This window comes from Numida meleagris, chromosome 6 (genome assembly GCF_002078875.1).
Source record: "Numida meleagris isolate 19003 breed g44 Domestic line chromosome 6, NumMel1.0, whole genome shotgun sequence".
NCBI lineage: Eukaryota > Metazoa > Chordata > Aves > Galliformes > Numididae > Numida > Numida meleagris.
Window position 1 is genome coordinate 5,038,124 of NC_034414.1, and position 23,350 is coordinate 5,061,473.

The 23,350-nt window shown below is 37.9% G+C and overlaps 1 protein-coding gene across 25 annotated transcripts in view; it reads right to left on the minus strand.

The window, feature by feature from the left end:
• KCNA4 (potassium voltage-gated channel subfamily A member 4) overlaps positions 1-23,350 on the minus strand; it is a 307,754-nt gene that overhangs the window by 91,836 nt on the left and 192,568 nt on the right. For 3 of the 25 annotated variants that reach the window (XR_002440494.1, XR_002440488.1, XR_002440481.1), the window contains exon 1: positions 18,961-19,306. The exons of 7 other annotated variants lie outside the window; for them this stretch is intronic. The gene's annotated coding sequence lies outside the window, so the exon portion shown is untranslated. Of the gene's footprint in view, positions 1-2,720; positions 2,860-16,802; positions 18,937-18,960; positions 19,313-23,350 lie in introns of those variants that run through there. 15 more of the 25 variants (XR_002440493.1, XR_002440491.1, XR_002440492.1 and 12 more) reach the window with 11 other exon arrangements.

Sequence of the window (23,350 nt, forward strand, 5' to 3'; positions counted from 1 at the left end):
CTTCGTTAAGAGTACTCTCAGAGTTACCACTCAGGCTCTATCTTCTCCACATAAATCTCTTCATCTTTGCCATCTCTACGTCTGCAGTAGCAACCGAAATAACTGCCACTAGTCTGATGATCAACAACTCTTTTGCTGATAATCTATAATTTAACAGTTCTGCATTCTGAGTCCCTTATATCATCTCCACTGTCTGGGAACTCAAGCTCCCAAATCCTTTCCTTACGGGATTACAAATGAAGAATAGAGGATGACTAGAGATAAATTCACACTTGAGGACAGGCTGCCCTCTAACCAGCATGTAGCAATACGTTACCTGACTTCTAACATCATTTTGTTTACATATTACTCATTTCCTAATTAAAGGTTTCCAGTGGTCTACATATATGTACACATGAAATTCAAATCCAGTGTTGCCATCCAGTTCCTGCTCTTGTTCATTGCTCTTTGTGTGCCAAGTAGACATACATAAATGTTAAAACTTCAGAAGTTAATCACCATCCTATGTAAGTGCCAGGAGCAAACTGATAATGCTAGTAAGAGTGAAAAATGTACTTTGTCAATTCAACCGGTGTGATTAAAACACAAAGTATCGATGCGAGAATTGTACTTAATTACACTTGACTCTTTAGAAGTAGGATTTACGTGATGTAAGTCTGGAGCAAAAGTACACAGAAATTTGTCAAGTGTATTCCAAATTTAATAATTCAGGCAGAGCTAACTAGCATATCTGTATTGATTTAGTTTAATTATACCAATTAATATTAGCTGAGAACAGTAGCAAGCCATTAACAAAAAAAATACCAACGATAGAGGAAAATATGCCAATCAGTTCTGTGGGATCCAGACACCAAGCATGCCGAAAATACAGAATTTGCTTAGTAACAGCTTCAGAAGCTTTATGATAAAAGCTCTTCCTGACTGAAATGTTAGAGTTCTTCCAAATCATCACAACAAGCAAGCAAAATGCAATTCACATTGTCTATATTGCTATTGCACTATAGCACTTAGCTATCTGAAAATCTTTTAAGAAAATCCTTCTTCAGAAATGACTAAGTAAAGCAAGAAGTCATAGTGGCTATGCAAACAACTTAAACAGGAGAAAAAAAGTCATAAATTCATTTGCAAATATTAATTAATCTGATAAAAACAGAAGATCCCAATGATTAATTTTGATAATCCATCTGTAATATACAGAAATATAATTTTACTAGTGATATGAAATGGAAAATGGAGTAGAGCAAATAGCAATACTTTTCCAAACCGTGCATAATTTCAGCTCTGCCCATTTAAGTCACTTTAATCATGTCACCAGAAAACACCTTGGGGTCTGAAGCGTGGCTCTTTCATGTTCAGTCAAGCACAAAACAGTGGCCTTGCTCACACTTTCCTTGCTAGACTTCCCATAGCTCCTAGTTTATGCCTCGTTAACGTCTCATTGTGAACGTACACAAACAAATCAGTGCCAGGCCCTATGACATTACCCAGTAAAAGAGCAAGTGCAAAACATGGGGCAATCTGAAAGATCAAGTGTAGGAAGGAAGGACAGGAAATGTTGTACTAGGCTAGGACATGAATAAAGCACGCTTATTTTCCAACGACAAATACATGTATGTTTTAACATAAGTCCTGCTCTCTCTCTGAAACTGTATTTTTGTAACTGATCTTATCAGTTTGGTAAAACTCAAACGCGCAGTCTAATCATCATTCTGCATAGCTAGTTTGTTTCATGAAAACTACAAAAGCAACAAAAAAGTCTCACCTAAAACTAACAGGTAATGATCATAAATTCACGGTATTATTATGAGAGGCTGTCCAATGTATTAACAATTTCTCTAAAAATGTGGTCCCTTTAAATTCCCACATATTTTAATCTACTTATGAAGCACAGTTTAGTCCTTTATGGGGCATATACTAATAAGCACTGATTATTTACAGTAACACAGGTAGAATGAAAATACTTTGAAGATTTGAAGCTTATTTTCCTTCTCCCACATACATGTTTAGGAAGCGGTGGAGTAACTTGCTATGGTAGACTTAATTTTTTATATCTGATATCAAAACATTTTCTTAAGCAGGGAGTTAATGCAATGACAAAATATTATTCCAATCTCTTCAATCTCGGGAAAGCATTTCTACTGTTTGAATCTGCAACAATGACTAGGTAAAAAGCGCCGCTCTTCTCACCACTCCAGCACCTGAGATTCTAACAAGGGCGTCAGCATCAGCTTAGGTGTCTCTAGTGTTAAATATTGAGGTCAAAGATAATTATTCCTGTCTACATAACATCTCTCATCTCTTCATTTTACTTCAGATGAAATCCAGATCAGCATTTTACATCTTTCATTCTGCACGGCCCCCACCTTACTCTCAGATTTTGACATGTTCCACTTTGTTCTCAATCCACTCACTTTTACACAACTAAATTAATTTCTTGGCTGTGCCACCATGTCAGCAAGAGACTGCTCTCTTTTTCAGTCAATCGACTCCTGATCCGAAGAGAAGTTTTATACTGACTGTGCTTTGTAGCTTATAGTGCAGTATAGCCTATGGTATGAATATGTGCTCTTCAGTGATTTCCATGTCTATTCAAGCCAGCTGTCATAACCTATTAGTCCAATTTTCTTTTCAACTCTCACACTTTTTCTCATTCACTAAACATGGGATGAATTCACTACAAAAAGATGATTATTTCTATTCAAATTAATCTTTTGAGTCACCTTTCTTCCGATGCCAATCAAGTCTGAATTACCATCTTCAGAAAGGGCCTCGGGGATGCTGGCTTTTTGCCCCCATGCTGAAAGAGACGGCATGTCCAGTACATCCACAGGCAGATGCAGGAGACATGTTCAGTACGCACTAGAAGACATTTTTATGCATGCGTGTAAGAATTACTCACATAAGCATTAGTCCACGTATACAAACGTAACACATGCAAAGTGACCCAAGACAGCCAGCATGGCTTCACCAACAGAAGGTCATGTCTGACCAATCTGGTGGCCTAATGTGAAGGAGCAACAGCACTGGTGGACAAAGGGAAGGTAACTAACATCATCTACCCGGACTTCCGCAAGGCCTTTGACGTGGTCCCCCACCACATCCTTATCTCTAAATTGGAGACATACGGATTTGAAGGATGGACTATTCAGTGGATAAGGAACTGGTTGCAAGGTTGCAGTCAGAGGGTTGTGGTCAATGGGACCATGTCCAGGTGGAGGCCAGTAACGAGTGGTATACTCCAGGGGTCTGTCCTGGGTCTGGTACTCTTTAACATCTTCATCAATGACAAACGATGGGATCGAGTGCACCCTCAGCAAGTTTGCTGATGACACCAAGCTGAGCGGTGCGGCTGATACAGCAGAAGGGATTCCATCCAGAGGGACCTTAAGAAACTCAAAAGGTGGGCCCTTGTGAACCTAATGAAGTTCAACAAAGCAAAGTACGAGGTTCTGCACTTGAGTCAAGGTAATCCCAGATACGTATACAAAAATAGAAGAACTCCTCGAGAGCAGCCCTGCTGAGAAGGACTTAGACATCCTGGCGGATGAAAAACTGAACACGAGCCAGCAGTGTGCTCTAGCAGCTCGGAAGGCCAATTAGGTATCCCAGGCTCCAACAGAAGAGGAGTGGCCAGCAGGGAAAGGGAGGTGATTGTCCCTCTCTACTTTGCCCTCCTGAGGCCCCATCTGGAGTACTGCATTCAATTGTGGGGCCCCCAATACAGGAAAGATGTGGAGCTTTTAAACAAGGTCCAGAGAAGGGCCACGAAAATGATCCAGCAGCTGGAGTACCTCTCCTATGAAGACTGGTTGAAGGAACTAGGCTCATTCAGCCTGAAAAAGAGAAGGCTGCAGGGAGACCACACTGCATTCTTCCAGTACTTAAAGGAACTCCAGAAACATGAGGGAAATCAACTTTTTACATGAGTAGGCAGCGATAGGACAAGGGGGGGGGGTGGTTTTAAACTAAAGGAAGAGAGACTTAGTTTAGATATCAGGGAGAAGTTTTTTTACTGAGAGAGTGGTGAGGTGCTGGAACAGGCTGCCCAGAGAGGCTGTGGATGCCCCATCCCTGGAGGTGTTTAAGGCCAGGCTGGATGGGGCCCTGGGCAGCCTGATCTAGTACTTGATCTAGCAGCTGGCAATCTTGCCTGTGGCAGGGGTGTTGGAACTTGATGATCCCTGAGATTCCTTCCAACCCAAGCCATTCTATGATTATATGAAAGTGCTCATTCTCTGAATACGTTCTTCGTTCATAAGCTGAAATAGCACTCAAGTCCCTCATCTTTTTTAAAGTTCTCAGCAACTGTCATGTTACTTGAGCTGTTTACTATGCAGAATAGAAATATTTCATTGTTAACTTCTCGTTCCCTACTTGGTTCCATTTCTTTCCTGAATCCACTTAATCATTGTATATTTCCATCTTTTGCTTTCTGGAGCAGGAAATACATTTCGACTTCCAAACCTAAAATCTGTTGGCCTTGATATGTTATAAAGCACCAAAATGCAGAATCTCAAGGTTCTGTTGTACTACTGAGTAGATTTTATGCTACATAATTACACAATGTCTTTCTGTTCATCAAATACATCTTGATGTGCAGGACAGATACTGCTTTGTCAATGGATACTTAGTCATTTGAATGTGAAAGAACAAAGATGTATATAACCTCATATTCTAGCATTCCCTGCACTTTAAAATCATTTCAAAATGTAAGGAGGAGGTTATGGGCTCACTTTATGCCAGCTGAAACAACTGGCATTAAACCTCATAAACTGAAGAAGTGCACTTTTTCAGTTTTTAAGATGTTTGTTCACTGCTGACAAGAGGATTGTATTAACAGCAGAAATAAATACAAAAAATATGACTCCATCTCAGTGCTGCTCCACATAATCACACTGGCAATTATGGAAGTTTTCTTTAAGATAATTTCTATTATTCATGAGTTGAACCACTTGGCAAGTAGAACTGTATTTATCTCTGTCAAATATTTCACTAGACAAGTAAAATAGTGAAAAAGACATTCTGGGCACAGAGTAAATAGATTCAGTTAGCTGAAGAAAGGAAAAACTGCTGTGCTAGTTTGGAGCAAATATCATTGAAGTATTATTGGTGATTTGCAATACAATATGATAGCGTGCAGTCAAATTATGTTACATGAGCATTATCTGCACACTGGAACATTTCCTCTTGTTGTGCCTTCATTTCCTTTGTACTGAAGTAGGCATGGGTGTGATCCTGTATTGATATGGGGAAGAGAATACAGAGCACTTGCAGCTTTGCTCCTTTTGCTCCCTTGGAAGAAAAAAGCTGGGAGTCTCAAGGTCACAGTAAGCAATGAGAAGCCATCTCCAGGGTATCACTCACAATACACAATTCATCAGTTATTGTACCGTATCAAGACTGTACTATAGAAAATATTTTCAACTGTTTCTGATGTTTCTGCCATCCAAAATGACTTTTGCAAAACCTCTCAGTCATTATTATCCCACAAACAACTGGCAAATAAAGAGCTAAAACCAGTGAGCTATTCTTGCTCTTTGAAAACTAGAAAGCTAGTCTCTGGGATGCAAGTATTGTATATAGAGTGGCAAATGGTAACACGCCAGTGATCCAAGGCTCTTTTCTTCTTCACTGGTCATATTCTAAGCATGGAGTTTGACCATGACATTGTCTTTCACGTTCTTGTGGCTTTTTCATATTTCTCTCTAGAAATAACCATGCCCCAACTCCTCACAATCTACATAAATCCTGAGTACGCCTAATTGTAGGAGAGAAAGATAGATGACTGTTATAGAGGGCACAGAAATTTCAGCAATGTAGTAAGCTCTTTCCAGTAAAAAAAATGCACAAGTTTAGTGAACATCACCTCTCTTTCTGGCTTGGGGTAAGGAATGTTATTTTACATTAAATCCTGTTTTCATGTAAAGACAGACTGTCTTTTAAATACTTCCATGTGAAATACTGCCAAAAGGTCAAAATTTGCTAATCAAAACCATTTGATGTTTTAAAAAATTAACGTCTAGTTTTATTTACAGCCACCATCAGCTTTTTCTTTTGTATCTTGTACAATCTATTAAATCTTACTTCAGTAAAATACAGCATTCAAAATTCTAGACTATATAGCCTGTCTTCTGTATTTTTTTTATTTTTGAAAAGAAATGTTCCAGCTATTTTTAGTCAACAACTTTTAGTTTTTGACATAATTGATCACTGATTATTTTTCATTTTACTGGTATCACTTACCCTATTTTAAAATATTTTAATTTTGCTCCATTCCTGTCTTTAAAGTAAAATTCCACTTGTATGACATAAAGTAGATAAACGATAGGAAGTCAAAGGAAAGTTTTTCCTGTCATTTCTTTCAAGATCTGGACCAATGACTTCAGCTGATTTCAGTACGAGAGAGGTGCTTTATACCTTGCTAGGTACATAGGGGAGAGTTGCAGACTGGGAGCATAGCATATCTATGATACAACATCTCAAGTGATCTGAATCTTTTATCAAAATGCAAGACAAAACCTCCCACTGTTACCCCCATTCTGACCAATGGTCTCACCCAGCATTTCCTTCTCCGAGGTTTGCGTTTTGGAGGGAAAAAAGGATGCTGATTGGACTAATAAGAACAAACTGCCAGCACCGTTAATACTTTCGTCATATCAGTATTTACGCTCTTGAGACCTTTGAGTAATACCAATTGATTTCAGAGGGATTCATATCACACATAAGGCTGAATACAAGCATAATGCAAATGGTTTGTAGAATCAGCGACTGATTCACACTAATTAAAATTTGACCCAGATCTGTGGTATCTAGGTCAAATGAAATAATTCCTATCTGAAGGCAATCCATTGACTGACATGTGTAAGCCTGTAGTAACGTGAATGCTTACACACTCAGAAACAGAGTTTGACTGAACCTTCTAGGTTGGATGCAAATAGCTAAAACAACGCATACTTGTAATTAAGTAAAGAAAGCTCCAGCTGATATCGACACGGAAGTCCAAGAACAGAAGCCATAGCATACCTGAGGGATCTGGTTAGGGTTCCAGCCAAGAAAGTTTGCCTAACTTCAGCATGCAAAGTATAGCCATGATTCAAGACCAGAGTTAAACAAAGCTCTTGACAGGGAATCACTGCCTAACCAGAGATAAGGAAAATGATCAAAAGCATCTCCTACTCCTACTGAGCTCCAAATTCAGCAAAAGCCCTGCTTTATTTTCTCAGAAACAAAATCTTCCCACTACTAAAGAATGACAAGACATGTAAGTACTGAGATATGTTAAGAATATACGTGGTTCCACTGATTTGAACTACTGCTCTATCACTCAAAAAAAAAAAAAAAGGACTGCTTTAGTTGACCACAAAGTTCATTTATCATAGTAATTTGTCGTGTTCGATAAGTTATATATGCACACACAGGAGTACGTATACCCTGAGAAGTCCAGATCCAGGGCACAAACATATCATTCACTCAACTACATTTTATGATCACAAAGCAGACAATGCTCTTGCTTGTGAATAAACATTCCAGACTAATCGGAGAATCAAGAAAAAGATGAAGAAAACAACTTGATAATGGTACAGTGTAGATAGAATGGTATTTTCCATGAAAGTGCTAAGTAAATAAATTTTGCAGTTCAATATAGGCTTTTCTTTGGAACCTGCTTATCTAAAATACACAGAAAAAAATAATCAGTAGAAAGGCATTATTTGGTCCTGCTTTGCCCTATTAGACTACCCAGTCAAAGCATGTATGGGAATGAAAATGGCTGAGAACACCTGTTGCGTAGCAGGAGACTGCTATGCAGCAAGGTCTGTTGCGAAAAGAGTAGGTGAAATGGTTTCAAACTAAAAGAGGGGAGATTTAGAAGTTTTTTTTTTTTTTTATGTTAAGGGTAGCGAAGCACTCAAACATGCTGCCCAGAGGGGTGGTGGATGCCTCATCCCTGGAGACTTTCTGGGCCAGGCTGGGCAGGGCTCTGAGCACCTGATGGAGTTGTAGGTGTCCCTGTGCGTTGCAGGGGAGTTGGACTAGATGGCCTTTAAAAGTCCCTTCCAACTCAAATGATTCTGTGACTCTGTGAATTGCACTTCCTACACGCTTAAATTAGGAGATGCTTTTCATTACTAATTAAAGTGATTCAGCGTAAATATAGCCATAAACACTGCTAAGCACCTGCTGGCAATGGCATCAAAATGATATTTATTTTCAGAAACTGAACTTTTTGTCTTCATAAAGTATATTATTAGCACAGTGTTCAAACGCTAATGAAATTTATTTGGGAATCCTGTATAACGGTTTTCCCAGCTTGTTATCTGCACACATGTCCTTACACTTCAGAGCTGAATTTGTTTCTCATGGACTGGACTAAGAAAAACAGCTCAAAAACTAGAACTTTCATCAACCCCGAGATATCTTTGTTTAATGTATACTTCTCCTGTAGTCGGATTACAATCTCTTCGGAAAGAAACACGCCAAAATTTCCAAACCCCCAACATATCCTCTTTTTTCATTCTGTGCTCTCTTACTTCTGTTTTGAACTTTTGTATATGCTTGTTAAAAAACTGAGGTGCTTATTTGAAGTAGAAAGAATGCATTTCAGATAGCTAAAAAGACCTCCATGTGATAAGGAAAACACAGACATACTAATCTGCTGTTACCATCAGTGACAGTTACATGAACCTCAGGGCCCAACCCCTTTTTCCTGCGGCATACTGTATGAAAACAATGTCTTCAATGGGAAGCTAGACACAATCTGCCATAACTATTTCAGTCTTGTTTCATCATATTTTCCTAACAAGGATTCTCCGGTACTTAGCCCTCCCCAAGTTAATTTCCATTTTGAGATTAAAGCTATGACAAGAGACCACTTCCTAATGGAAAACCAAGTCCTTATTCTCAGCTATCCAATCTGAATACCATATGTCTGCAGAACAAAATACAGTAGGTTGGAAGGGTTGTTGTTGTTAATATTTATGATCAATTCAGCCTTCTTTTTCCATTTATAAATGATTTTTTAGAGGATCACAATTTCTCCCGATATATATATTATTAAACATCCCAAGGAGTTCTCAGTCCAGAATCGATTTCAAGCAGCTTTCTCTCAGTATTTTCCTACCGCTGGTTTGTCATTCATCATCAAAATTGCATGAAATTGCGCTGTTTAATGGGATGACAACAATTTAAATCAGAAGAAAATGAAAATTAATAGCAGAAACAATTCCTTGCATTCCCCATAGACATTAATATTTGGATTAATAACTCACAATAAAAAATGCATGAAACTTCATTATCTGCCAAGAAGCTAAGGTTAATTGCAAGCTCTGCTACTGGTTCCCATGTTCTACAGACAGTTACTCCCTCTGGGCCTCATCTCTTGGGATTTTGGTTAGAATGTGCATACCATATGAAAGTTAGATTGGCTAATAAGTAAACAGCAACTTGGGAATTAGCACTCTCTTAATCCTTTCAATTTGAAATCACTGTAGCTCTGTAATACTCTCTTTGTATATATAACAAAACCAAACAACAAAAAAAGACAATATATTTTGAAAAGCATTTTTATCCCTTAGATTGTAACTACCACAGAAATAGGAATACCATCCCTGCAATATACAAGTGTATACAGTATGTTACAGAAAAGTGGCCCCTGCAAAATATTTTAAAAGTTCTAGGACACTACATAATCGAACAACAAAAGAAATAGTATTTCCCTTACTCTCACATTATCACAAGGTCAATATTTAGATACTCAATTAGAAATGAAAAAATATCTAAATTCTTTTATCTAGGAGACTTCACTGTACATCTGTCTTGTTACTGAGACATATTTTTACAATAGACCGGTCTTTTATCATCACAGAACTCAGAAAGCTGCAGTTCTCTTTCAAGTACATTTTTCTCCGATGGCAACATTCTTGCACATCTTTTGGGCTGAATACTTTGTGCCATGTCTAAAAAACCCTCAGTTATTTAGAAATTAATAGCATTGCTAAATCCTTTGGCAAGTAGGTAAAACAGATTTGTTATACAGTTGCCTTCTAAGTGTGGCTGACAAATATCCCTACCACTATCACTTATCTCTTCTCAGAGGAATGCATTAATTGACCCATGATTCCTGAACACTCAGATTGGACTGTGAAAAATTAGTTTAATGTATACGAAGTCAGATATTTTCAACTGCTTTTGACTGTCATGATTTTGACTGGTTTTCAGCCCATAAATAATATAAACATTATCATGCTTGTTTATATCACATTTTTCCTTTCATTTCATTTGAGATCATATAAAATCTGCTGATGTATTTATGTACTGTTTGTTTTGTTGTTTGGGTTTGCTGTCTGTTTTATACATCCTTGAGTACAAGAATCAGTTTTGCATCATGTCAATAATGCAGTTCAGAAGGCTTTATGAGAAAGAGCAAGTAGCATCCTCTGTACCCTTTCCTACTGTAGAATCCTCGTAGTAGAAATGTCAGGTATTGAACTGCACTGCAAAAACTCGAGTAGCTAAAACCTGTGCATGCTTCTGAAAATGTTCACGGAGCCCATTCAGCAACTCTTTCTTTAAAACAGGAACAAATAAAAAAATAAAACAACCTGCAGTGGCTTCTGAAACTTCCCCTGAAGACATTCCAAGTATGCGCTAATTCACCAAATTCTTTGCTACTTTTCTAAAAGCCAATTGTTAGAGTAGAACTCTTTAAGATAGAGCAGGAATTAACACATACCGAACTGCAGCTTCAAAAATGTGAGAACCTATCCTGTTCAAGAAAATACAAGACCATTTCCTTTTGAAAATATCACTAAGGAAACCAAATTTTGAAATAGCTCTCTAAACAGAGTGCTGTTATGTCAGAGCTTTAAGCGAATTAGTTGGCCAGATTCCTGCTGAGAAACTGACTTCTATTTGCTCATTACAGGAGATTCCTGACCCTGTCTGCACTTATTCACTCACCTCAAAAACCACTCAAGCATTGACATAAAGATGCATACTATTTAAAATCACTTCAGTAGCAATAAATGCATTTAGAGCCAGTTTCTGCACCCGCATAATTTCAAACATTCATTTATATTTTTATTAACTATACTCTCAGAAAACATTAAATGGCAAATCTATGTAGCTATAAAATTGATAAAGCAGTGAAAATTATTCAACTCCGGCTGAAGAAAAAGGATACAATGCAATTTGTCTAAACTTCAACCTAGAGAAAGTAAGCCTAGTTCCTATGTATACAAACCTATTTCTATGCATCTGACTCATGACAACTAAACACAACAGACCTTTGCTTGCTGACGAGGTAATCCTGCTCTATGCTAACATGCTACCTTGTCAGGCAAATCAGCTGTCCAGTTTCTTCTCCATCCAGCTGACCTTCAGGAATTGAGTCCTTTGGAGTCACTGCCAATTCCTGATGTCAGCTTTTTTAACACCTGCTCATGTACTCAAAGAATATACTGCTTGCATTGTCCTCTGCTGACAGCAGCTATCCCCATAGCACAGTTAGTAGAACAGGAACATGAAAGTGTTCAAGGCCAGGCTGGATGGGTCTTTTGGCAACCTGATCTAGGAGAAGGTGTCACTGACAATGGCAAGAGGGTTGAAACCAGGTAATCTTGACAGTTCTTTTAAACCCAAGATGTTATATGATTCGACAAAGAATATAAACTCAATGTCAACCTCAGCCCAGCATATGACTGTAAATTATATGAAAGGCCTTTTAGAGTGTTACACGAAATTATGAACTGCAGTGCCATTCTCACTCTACACGGGAGTATACTGCTGCGTGCAAGAACCCCTCCAAGCCCCCTCCTGCTTCACCTCAGAAACAAGCATGAGCGTGTGCGACAGTCACTGCCCTTCCCCATTCCCTCAGACCTCTGCACCAAACAAAGGTCAGCCAGATTTACCAACCAACGCACTTCACCCTTCTGGCAATAGAATATGTTTCTGTGGAAGTACCTCTGTCCATCTGAAGAAGATACTCTGAGATATTTTGAATCATGTCAAAAGCGCAGCGTAGAACTAAAATAAAAAGTCTGATTTCCATCAGATGTCTTACTGCTGCAACTGTCATAGTCATAGTGTACTTAGACTACGCATAAAAGTTGGACAATGTTTATCACATTATTTGCACCTCTCTGCAAACTTAGATTAGTGGAGAATGGAGATAAGCATACTGGACTAATATGATATATGAAAGAAGTGAGAAAGGAGTGGTTTTCCACTCAATATCCGCATTATTCAATGTCAGATGACTTTAAAATCTTAATTACACTTTTTGTCGAACTTCTGAAAATCTTGCTATTACGAGGAATAACTGAGAGACAATAAAATAGTTTAAGATGTACTACTAACAGAGCTGAAAGCAGAAGGGAACAGCCAGCACAGGATTCTTGACTGTAACTCCAAAGAACATTATTTTCCTCTCATTAACCTCTGATGAAAGAGATTTAGTCAGTCTTTCCACTGACTAAAATGAGCGTTAGGTCAGACTAAGACTCTGCCTACTTGACTACCAGTTATGCCTCACAGAATGGCATAAACCTAGAGGGGATCTTCTCTATTAGATATCTCCTCTTTCACAAAGTAGAGAAACAAAAAAAATTATAGACTGATGCTCACACACAAGATGAAAGTAAAACCTACACAAGTTTTTCAGGGTTTTTTTCTTCTGAGTAAAAATAAATGATGTATTACTGCTCTGCGTCAGAGTATTTAAGGCAATTGGCAATTAACACATCACATCAGAATTCCCCAACTAACAGTTTGGGATAAAAAAATAAAAAAAATCTTTTTAGGCTTTTTTTAGGCTCTTGGAAAGATTGGAAAGATTCTCTGTTTTCATCATATTTACTAGGACAGACAGACATGAACTCTGTCCCTGTAAACAAGCCACTTGCAAACCTGGCAAAACAGAAACCAGAATCGAAATTCCTCATGACCAGCAACAGTACTCTGAGCAGTCAACTACTGGCTCATTTCAGCTAACTTGGATTCTTTCATTTTAATAAGACATTGCCTTACTAATGCCTTCAGAAGTATCACAAATGTTATAAGACTGTCTCAAATTTAGAAAAAAATAGTGGAAGTAGCGATAGAAGATTCAAATATCCAAGAGAATGCCTTGCAAAATTCTTGAAAAGATAAGGAAAAAGTGAATATCAGCAACATGCATATGCACTGTTGAAGAAAATCAAACTGCCACAAAGCTCAGGATGGAATCTAATAGGCATAGGATTCAGGAGGAGATGAAACTAATTTTCCTGCTTAGAGAAAGTAAAGATGAATACATACTATATATAACTGCAGTAGAGAGTTTGTGTAATTAATATATTCCATCCGGTTTTAGAGATACAGAGACAGAAAGAACAAGCTCTCCTAGAGAACTGCCCAACATGCTGGTAGAGAAAAAAAATCAAAACCAAAGCATTAGGGGAAAAAAAAAAAGTATTTTGGCAGTCTTATTTTCCCTTCCATGAAAAATGTAGATATTCATCATTTTAATTCTTCCGTACAATGCAATGCTTGGTATAAGTGGGCATCTCTGCTCACTTTCATCAGCTGGATTTTTCATCCTTTCCATACACCTGCAAAATTACTACTAATGTTTCACAATGCACTTGCCATTTCTACAGGTGTCCTACTTCAATTCAACACCAGACATAACATGCTTGATATTTGCAACTCTTGTTTCACAGCTCCTTAGCATCTTTTCACACTCCTTGTTTTTCAGTCTTAATCACTGTAAAGTAACTTTGCTAGTGTTGAACGATCAAGGAAGAGGTCTCATTAATAGCTCCTGTTGTTTTTTTTCCTCCAAAGAAAGACACGCTCTAATTAAATACTTGTCTTAGATATTCTCAAGGCATTAGACTAGCCCAGACAATCTGACTGAAAATTCAGCAGGCTTAGATCTGAGCAAAATGGCAACATCAGTCATTCCTGCCAGCCTATGCCAGACGTATCTCTGGAGAGAAAATGTAAAGTTTTACTGGTCCCATCAGACACCTTCAGAATTGTGTACAAAATGCCTTCTGCCTTTAGGTATGGTGAATAGAAAAGTTCAAAGGGATCTTCATACTGCTCGAAGAATGTCTTTGAAGATTCATTTCTCTCAGGTAGGGTAATCCTGAAGGAAATGATAGCTAACACTTTCAAGCCCTTCATTACATGAGTGTGGAAGGTGTTTGGTAGGAGATCGTAGAATCACCAAGGTTGGAAAAGATCCCCAAGATCATCCAGTCCAACCACACACCCACCACCAATATTTCCCCACTTCACTATGTCCCTCAGTACAACATCTAAACATTTCTTGAACACCTCCAGGGACTCTGACTCCACCACCTCCCCAGGCAGCCTGTTCCAGCACCTGACCCCTCTTTCAGAGAATAAATTCTTCCTAGTACCGAGTCTGGACCTCCCCTGGCACAACTTGAGCCCATTCCCTCTAGTTCTATCACAAGTTACATGGGAGAAGAGGAAGACCCCCATCTCGCCACAACCTTCCTTCAGGCAGTTTTAGAGATATATAAGGTCACCCCTGAGCCTCCTCTTCTCCAGACTAAACAATCTCAGCTGCCTCAGCCACTCCTCATAAGGCTTTTGCTCCAGACTCCACACCAGCTTCATTGCCCTTCTCTGAACACGCTTCAGGGCCTTGATGTCTTTCTTGTAGTAAGGGGCCCAACACTGAACACAGTACTCAAGGTGTGGCCTCACCAGAGTGAGTTCAGAAGGATGATCACTACCCTGCTCCTGCTGGCAATACTATTTCTTCTTATACAAGCTAGGATGTCATCGGCCTTCTTGGCTGCCTGGGCACACTGATCATCAACCAACACCCCCAGGTCCATTTCTTCCACCCAGTCTTCCAGCCACCCTGCCCCAAGATCCTCACTAGTAAGGAAGTCTCTCAACATCTTTTAATTTGACCTCAGGTCCATTTCAGGATTTGAACAGGAGATCAATAGCTTTGCATGCAGGGAAGGAAGGATAAAGTCCTGAATGCATGTACTGCCAGAGGTTAGCACTGTTACTTGTCTAGAGCACAGCAGTTGCAGTCAAATAATTAATATCAGAGAAGCTGAAAGACGGCTAAGTTCCTATACATTCTCCCTCTTCTTATAATACTAATTGTTTCTCCTTATGAAAGTTAAGTTGCATTTTAAGGCATTTCCTCATTTTCATAGTAAAACATCTGAACTTCCTTGTCAGAAGAAATACGTTTTAATGTTCCTGCTTTGAATGTCATATGAATTGTAGCAGGAATGTAAAATAATCCCATACGCGCCTACCACAGGTTCATTACATCTCCTGAAATAGCTTGAGAACAAAGCAACACGAAGACCTTTAATCTGGTGAAATCTAGTATTCTTAAGAAGCATTTTCATGGTTATAAAACAATCCTAAGATTGGCAGATAACAGACTGAGGAGTACTAAGCAATTTTTTTCTTCTTTCTCTTAAGATGGAGACAGCAAGAGAAAAAAACAAACTGTCAAGACTCAACTAAAATTGACAGAAATATTTATTTAGTACATCCTAGCAAGAGTCTTTCTGTCAGTCATGATTTCTTCATAGATAATAACTATTGTAAATCCTGCTAAGAATTGTGTTCACAATAATTATATTCCTTAACTTTCTCTGCATAGGTATCAAGATCCACAAGCTCTCTCTCTCGGTAAAGTCAAGAGATACTTTTTAGCAGAAGAGTCAATGTGTTGGGAAACGCCCCAAGTTTTCCCAAAGGGTTGCCCTCCTTGCGTGGGGAAGCACGACCACTCAATGTGAGTGCACGCAGCTTCAACTTTATTGTAGCAACACACCATCTTATATAGCATATATGCTTCCAGGGATACAGGGTCTATGCGACCAAGCGTATAAGAGAACAATACCGTTACCCAGGCTAATTTTGTGTACAGTACATGTTGTTAAGTACAGAACTCTACTAGAAACACCACATTCCATGCAAGTATAACTTGCCCCTTTCATCTAAGATTACATCATAAATCATTAGTAAATCAGTAGCTACGTGCTGCCGAGCAACCTGCCCTCCAACATCAATGCGGTTCACCGTGCCACCAAATAAATATTTTCAGAAATGAGGGAGGAAGTAAAAATTTGGGATTAAAGTTGCAGTAGGATACATCAAAGACAAACAGTCGGAGAAATCTGCATGTGTTTGGTTTTGCGTTTGTTGCTTTTGTGCACTGCTTTTACTTTCAGTCAAAGTGGTGTTGTAAGAATTGATCAAGAGTTTGAATTATTGGTCCTTTTCCCTACAGCTTCTATTGTAGACAGTCTTTCAAAGCCAGTTTGATTGTGAAATCTATGGTGGTGTGCGAGCTGTGATTTTTACAGTACGCAAAACCTACTGTGTAGATTCATAATCAGTTATATGAAGTTTTCTTGACATCATGTAGACCAAGAAATCTAATAGCTACCTCTTTCCAAAATACCTAGACTAAAGAATGACATGTATATTATATATGTATACTATGTATTATGTATATTATGTATATATACGTACATCATTGCATAAGTAATCATTCAGAATGAATAGTCCTTTAGCTTTTTATTGTGTAATATAATACTTTGTTTCTTAATTCACCTACTAAATGCAAAAAAAACCCAAACCATTTTAATACTTTTTAAACTACGAATGCAAAGAGATAAGTAAGAGAGACGCTCTACAGACCTCCAGTCAATTAAAGCAAGCAGTTCATTTGAATACCTCCTTTTTATAACTTTTATCCTTAGATAACCTTGCCAGAAGATGAGAGTAATGTTTGCATGAATTACCATGAAATTGCTTTTCATTCCAGTGGAGTTTTCATGTACTGATGGTGCCCCAGTTACTTTAACACAGCAAATGCAATTCAGTCCAGATCTCTCTCATTTTCTGGTTACCCTGTTGCTCTTATTGACTCTTTTGTCTCCCTTGGACACATCTCTACACAGTTCACAGCAGAAAGTTATGGTAGCTAGTTGCACAAGAGTCACACAGCAATAAAAAGCCTTCACTGATTTATATTTGTTGTATTTAACATGTATTGCTTTGGTATTTCAGGTCTTGAAAACAACTCTGCAGTGAAGTCAGTTTTTTTTTAACTGTCATTTCGAGAGACTGGCGGGCAGACACCACATGTCTGCATGTCACTGGAAAATGAGCACTGATATATTCCTGCTACAGCACCCTTAGGGATGCATTTTTCTGAGTCAGAAAATACTGAAACAGAGCGACTGCAGGCCATCAAGGTTTTACAGAATTTACCATAACTGGTCTCCCATTCGCACTTGAAAACGTCCTTTTGGATGTCACCACTTACAACTTCATGAAATCTACGTACTACACACTGTAATAAGAAACAGATGCTCCTTTAACTTACACAAAACTGCCTGAACTATCATTTCTCACCAAAGCCCAACCTCAACAAGATCTGCTCATGCCGTAGATGCTCAGAATACTGTTCCCACTTCCTGAATACTCATGTTTCGGACTCTACTGTTTTGTCATATCTTTGGAAAATATCACAGAACATGCTAGAATCCTTCCATTAGATAAACACTTCTTAGGCAACAGTGTACAGTACTGCAGAATCTCCCACTGATGCAACGTACTAAGCCAATCTTTGTCTATGTCAGTCCAAATTCTGTTTGGAAAAGCTGGGCTGAAAAGATGTTTTAAAGAGGAGACTTTTTTTTTTTCTTTTTCCTTTTTAAATCTTGCATTAACTAAAGTGTAAAACAGCCAGCATTAAGACTCGGAGGGAAAGTGAATAGAATAAAGACAAGACTCTCAGGAATGTATATACAGAGGCTGAATATCTTCAGAGTGAAAGTCAGAGGCAGGAAAACACCCTGAAAGGAAGTCTGATTAGTCTTCGCTTTTATCCTGTGGGCTTTTTTATTTTCTGGTAAAATATTAGACATAACCTTGTTTATTTGTTTTTCAAACTCCTCCTAGCTCCCAGCTATTGCTTGTCCCACTTGCTCATTTTATCTTGTTTTAAGATAATTGTGGAGAGCGGAAATCAGAAGCATGCCTCCTTGAGTCCATTATAGCAACTAGCATTATGGCACTGCTGCAATATTAACACCAGAATTTCACAATAGCAATGCCTCGTGCTTTAGGTGCTTTGTTGCAGTCTAAATCCCAACAGAAATTACACAAAGGAACAAATGTATCACACAGTTTGTAGGCAGCATATTTGCTGAAATGCATCTATTTATCTTCAATTTTTAAAAATTGGAAAAAGAAATATCCAAACATACTGTAAGACAAAGAACAAAAGAATTAAATTAAATATTAGTATTTATTCTTATAAATTCCTAGCTCTGTACACATAAGAAATCTCCCTTGCTTAACTGGGAATTTACTAAGAGAGGATAGTGCTCCCTGATAAAGAATCTTGTTTCTTAGATATCTTAAGTTCTTACTAGACAATGAAAGACCTATATCACACAAGAAGAGCTGTAAATAAAGATCACTGTAAGATACTTATTCCTGTTCTCTTCCCTAATATTCTCAAACAAGTCCATGAACAGGATGCTTGCGCTTCCTTGTTATTTATTCGGTTTATGGTAACAACACCAGCGTTACTGAGACCAGCTCAGTGAAATTCTGTTTGACCTGCAGTGGGACAGCACAGGACCATTAAATGCAGCTAGCACAACATCAGTAAAAAAAAGAAGGCTCAGCCTTCTCAGAAATTCACCTTCAAAGTACATAAGAGAAAAAATCTGTAACTGTTACTGGAGCGCACTGTTATTCAGACAAGATGGAAGATGAGTATGGAAAAATTTATAATAAACAACAAATAAGCTTAACTGCCCATTGCTGCTCTCTACAACTAAAGATACTGCATTCTGTTCGTTGCTCATTCTCACTGCATCCTGTCAGAGCTAAGATACATACATACGTAGCCACAGTGAGTGTATGCATGCTTATCTATCTTACCATAGACTCAAAGGTCCCTTGAAGTGTTCAGTTTCTGAAATTCTCCCTGAAAGTTACAACCAGACCAAACAACAATAATGGAGACGCAGATGGAGTACAGTGGAGAGCTGCAAGTTTTCCATCCGGGAATTAAGGAACGCTTGGTTCAACACAGAAAGATGTAACTTAAACTCATCTCTAACAAAGTCATAGTTCCATATAAATTCCTGAAAGAAAAATAGAGGCTATATCCATTGATAGGACTTTCATACTGTTGTCATTGTGTGGTATTTTCTGTAGCACAGGAAAGGAGGAAGAAATAGCAAATAGAATGGGACTGTACTGTTGTAATAGGCGGTTGCGAGGATACGAGGTGTAACGAGAAAGGCCCCCTCCCCGAAGGAATAGGGACAAGTTGACCAAAGAATGTACCCGTGACGCAGGGAAAATGGCAAACTAAGATGATCCGATAAGCTACCTTTTGATATGTCAGTAGATGGAAAATACTGCTTCATGCTTCACTGCTACATGCCTCAGCAAAAATATCCAATCAGCATTAAGGGAGTAAGCTTTAGATGGCAATAGTGGATAACAAGTATTATAAAAGTAGTGCTATACCTTTGAATAAAAAAAGCTTTTTCTTGCTGCTATTGTGTGTGTGTCTGTGTGTGTGTGTGTGTGTGCTTTCAAGTGGTGCCGAAACCCGGGAACGTGTGAATGAATGTGTTTTCAAGTGGTGCCGAAACCCGGGAACGTGTATGTGTGTTTTCACTGTACACGTAAAACAAAAACAGAATAATTCACTGAATTTGTAATAAAAACTACTTCTGATTATCACCTTGATTTGACTCTAAGTATTAGGCCTCTGTCCTTTGATCTGCTCTCAGAGGGCTGTGAAGATGTTTTAAGAATAAAATGGGCTCAAACTAAAAGGAATACCTGAAACCAATCTGAAAATATATGCGGACGTAAATATAGGTGGTTACTAACTAATGCACACACACATACAGTCCACATACACAGATGTGCGCAGTCATTACATTTAAGGACTTTCCACCTCAAAGATTTTCTGGAATTATGACCGCAAGTTCTCTTCCACTCCTTTAGATACACAGATTGCAGTTAAATGTACAGTCAGCCTCTTTAAACATAATTCACGTCTTTAAAAAATAATCATACAGCCTGACTCTAAAAGATCAATTAGATTTCAGTGAAAATCAAAGCAAAACAACGGTAGCATAGTCTTCCTCACATACTTTGTATTAACAGTAGGGACAAAATGATGAAAAAGAGTTTCAAGTTGGCCATGTCATTCACTGGACAACACTAGGCATCTCAAACATTTTTTCTACCACAAATATTTCAGGACACACACTAATTTCCACCCTAAGTAGTTTTTACTCTTTACCTCTTCCTTCTGCAATGTCTTTCTAATTTAGCAAATGTGTGAGCTACAAATGGTTTTACATATCAATACCTTGTAAAGGTCATGAGGTGACTTTTTCAAGCTTGGTCTCTTATACAAGAGGGAAAATACTGACAGCCAGAAAGAGGAATGCCAAAGTCAGATCTCTCAGTGAGTCCCAATACTGAAGTATTGATCTAAAATCCTGCTTCTAGCAAGGATATAAAGCCTGTGTATTCCTCAGAGCATCTAAAGTTTTGCTTCTTAGTTTGCCCAGAACAAACTTAAGACTCAAGAAGGCTGGCCACCTTGGGTTGTGTATCTCACACGCAAAATAAGCTGGTGGTGGTAAGCTCATTAGGGAATCTGGCTGCAGGGAGGGAGTCCTCTGCAAACTGAAGTAAACGCCTGCGTCAGTGCTTCCGCAAAATACCTGAGGCAAACTAACATTATGTTTCTGCTTTATTTCTTCCTATATAACTTTGAAATACCTCACAAACCTCGTACTTTCTAGACTAGCCATTATTTCATCAAATTTCAATAGAAATTAACTGCTCTTACATGATTTAACTCCTTTCACAGAATGCGTGAGCATACAAATAGTACACGTGTGTGTATGGCTCTCAAATGATACGCACTTATTTTGAAATTCATCTATTTCTAGCGAACCTCAGATCTACTTGAATAAGCCTTTTGTTTCCTCTTATTTAACTGCAGGTTCTCTCTCCTCAAAGTATCTAGTGTTCACTGTCACTTATTTCCAAGTGCTGAGTATGTTAAACGTCACAAGAGTGTGCCTTCAACCAGCTGAAACCTGCCTAACAGCAAAACCAGATAATTTGTCTTTCCTAAGTTGATTTTAACAATTTTAAGAGAAATCCATTTCTGCCTTGCCAAGACCTTGCAGAATATTCAAGTATTTGTTTCTACAGAGGCTTTTTGATCCCTAATCAGCAACTTCAGTATTTTAAGACAAGCAGGTATGTCAGTTGTGTTTCGTACTATATACTGCAAGCACTTCCATTCACCTAATGAATGGGGTTTGAGTAACTAAAGGATTGCTATTCTTGCCATTTTTCAATTTAAGATTAACTTAGCAAAGGTTACTTACAAATGGGCAAATCAGCTGTCTGTTTTAGAGACCTGTTTGTTTCTGACTTGCCAAAGGCATAACATTTAAATACAACCTACGTCAATTAAAAAGAAGATTACATTTCCTTTCAGGTTTGATGTAATGTAAAAGCTATTACTGAAATTCATTATTGGGCATTACTTTATGTAGTGCTTAAAAGTGACTAAAATTACTGATTTCTGCCCATATGAAATTTCTAAATGTTTTGTGGAACAAATAGAATATGAGAACTTCCATGCATTTTTTGTAAATCAGTGGAAAAAAATCAGGCTTTTCAAAGAAAGAAGGACCAGATTTCTGGTTGCAGTAGAAGCATGCTTACCTAACAAAAGAAATGAGAGAAGGACAAGTAAATTTTATCCTTCTCTTAATTTCAAGCCTTCGAGAAGTATCAGATTGCCTAATAGGTCCTTTTGCATCCCCTAACATTAACAAACCTAAGTCCAGGACCTTACAAAAAATTAACATAAGCGATAAATGAATAAAGATCGGTAATGGAAAATGACAGAACTGTGCGGCTGTTTACCTGTGGAAGAAAACAGCAATACCATCAAGAAAGTAAATGACTCGTATGTTAAGTTTTGAGAACATATACTGTAAGTTTGGAGACTTATTAAAAAATCCTTTAGTACTAAGACAGAGTACTACTTCAAATGAACAAACATCATTGATTTTTTACACAAACCAGGAAAAAACATTGTACCTGCTCTTGCAAAGAGTTATCAGTAAAAATATTTATATACGATTGCCCTATGCCATTAATGAAAAAAGATGTTTTGAAATACAATCATTATAGTAAACTCAGTAATTTTGAAGCAAAAAAAGTTAATAAAATTAAAATAAGCGAAAAAGAAAATATTATATTTGCAGTAGAAAAATGCAACAGCATTAGAGTTAAGTTGATTTTAGAAGTAGAATTCTACTTAAAAAGAAATATAGGACGTATATGTATGACAAACTAAACCGCTTTCAACCTTAAAAGAAGATTCACCAAATAATTTGAAAAGAATTGAATGCACACTGATAGGGAGTTAAATTATTAAATTATACTTAGATTTGCGAAACAAAGATGGCTCAGTGTACCTTCAAAAAAGTATGCCTTTTTGGATAATATATATATATTTTAGGAAGCAAGAGAATTTGGAAAAATCTTTACTCAAATATTTTTAGATTAATAGCGCTGACTTCTGCAGAAATATAAAATCTGCCTGGTCGTCAATTAGCTCTTGAATTATCTCAGTATACAAACAACTTATACATCCCAGACCAAGGCAGGGTCACGACAGAGTATGGTAAACCTTGGCAACCTGCCCAACCTAAACATTATGTTTGTAAATCAAAGCTTATTTTAAGTAACGGTTAACTTTTCCCTCTTCTTTGAAGACCTTATCCTTTCCCTAATGAAAATAAAACTAAGTGATATTTTTATTCTGCTCTGATAATTTTTCTTTTCTACTGAAATAAAGGAAGAAAAAAATCTGAAAGTTTCAGTCCACAGCAACAGATCTTGGGGTATTACGTGGAAATGTCCCTCTTCTGTTATCTCCCATCCCATTCTATCTTCTCACATGGGTCCGCAGACCCCATGTTATGATTATCTGTAGATGTCCTTGGTGGAAAAGCAGCATGCAGATAAATGCTTCCTTCTGCTGCTAGTTCATCTCAACTTTAGTTGAAGGAAGTTTTAACCAGCAAGAGGAACACGGGATCCCCCTCACTCCTGGCTATATGATTCAAAAAAGTCGTCCTTTGCCCTACTGCCTATGTATTTCTACATTTCTACTTCCCAATGTGTTCATGTATGGTTTACACATCATAAGGAATTTTTTAATTGTTTTGGAGATCTTCTGGAAGATATTTGCAGACAACAAAAA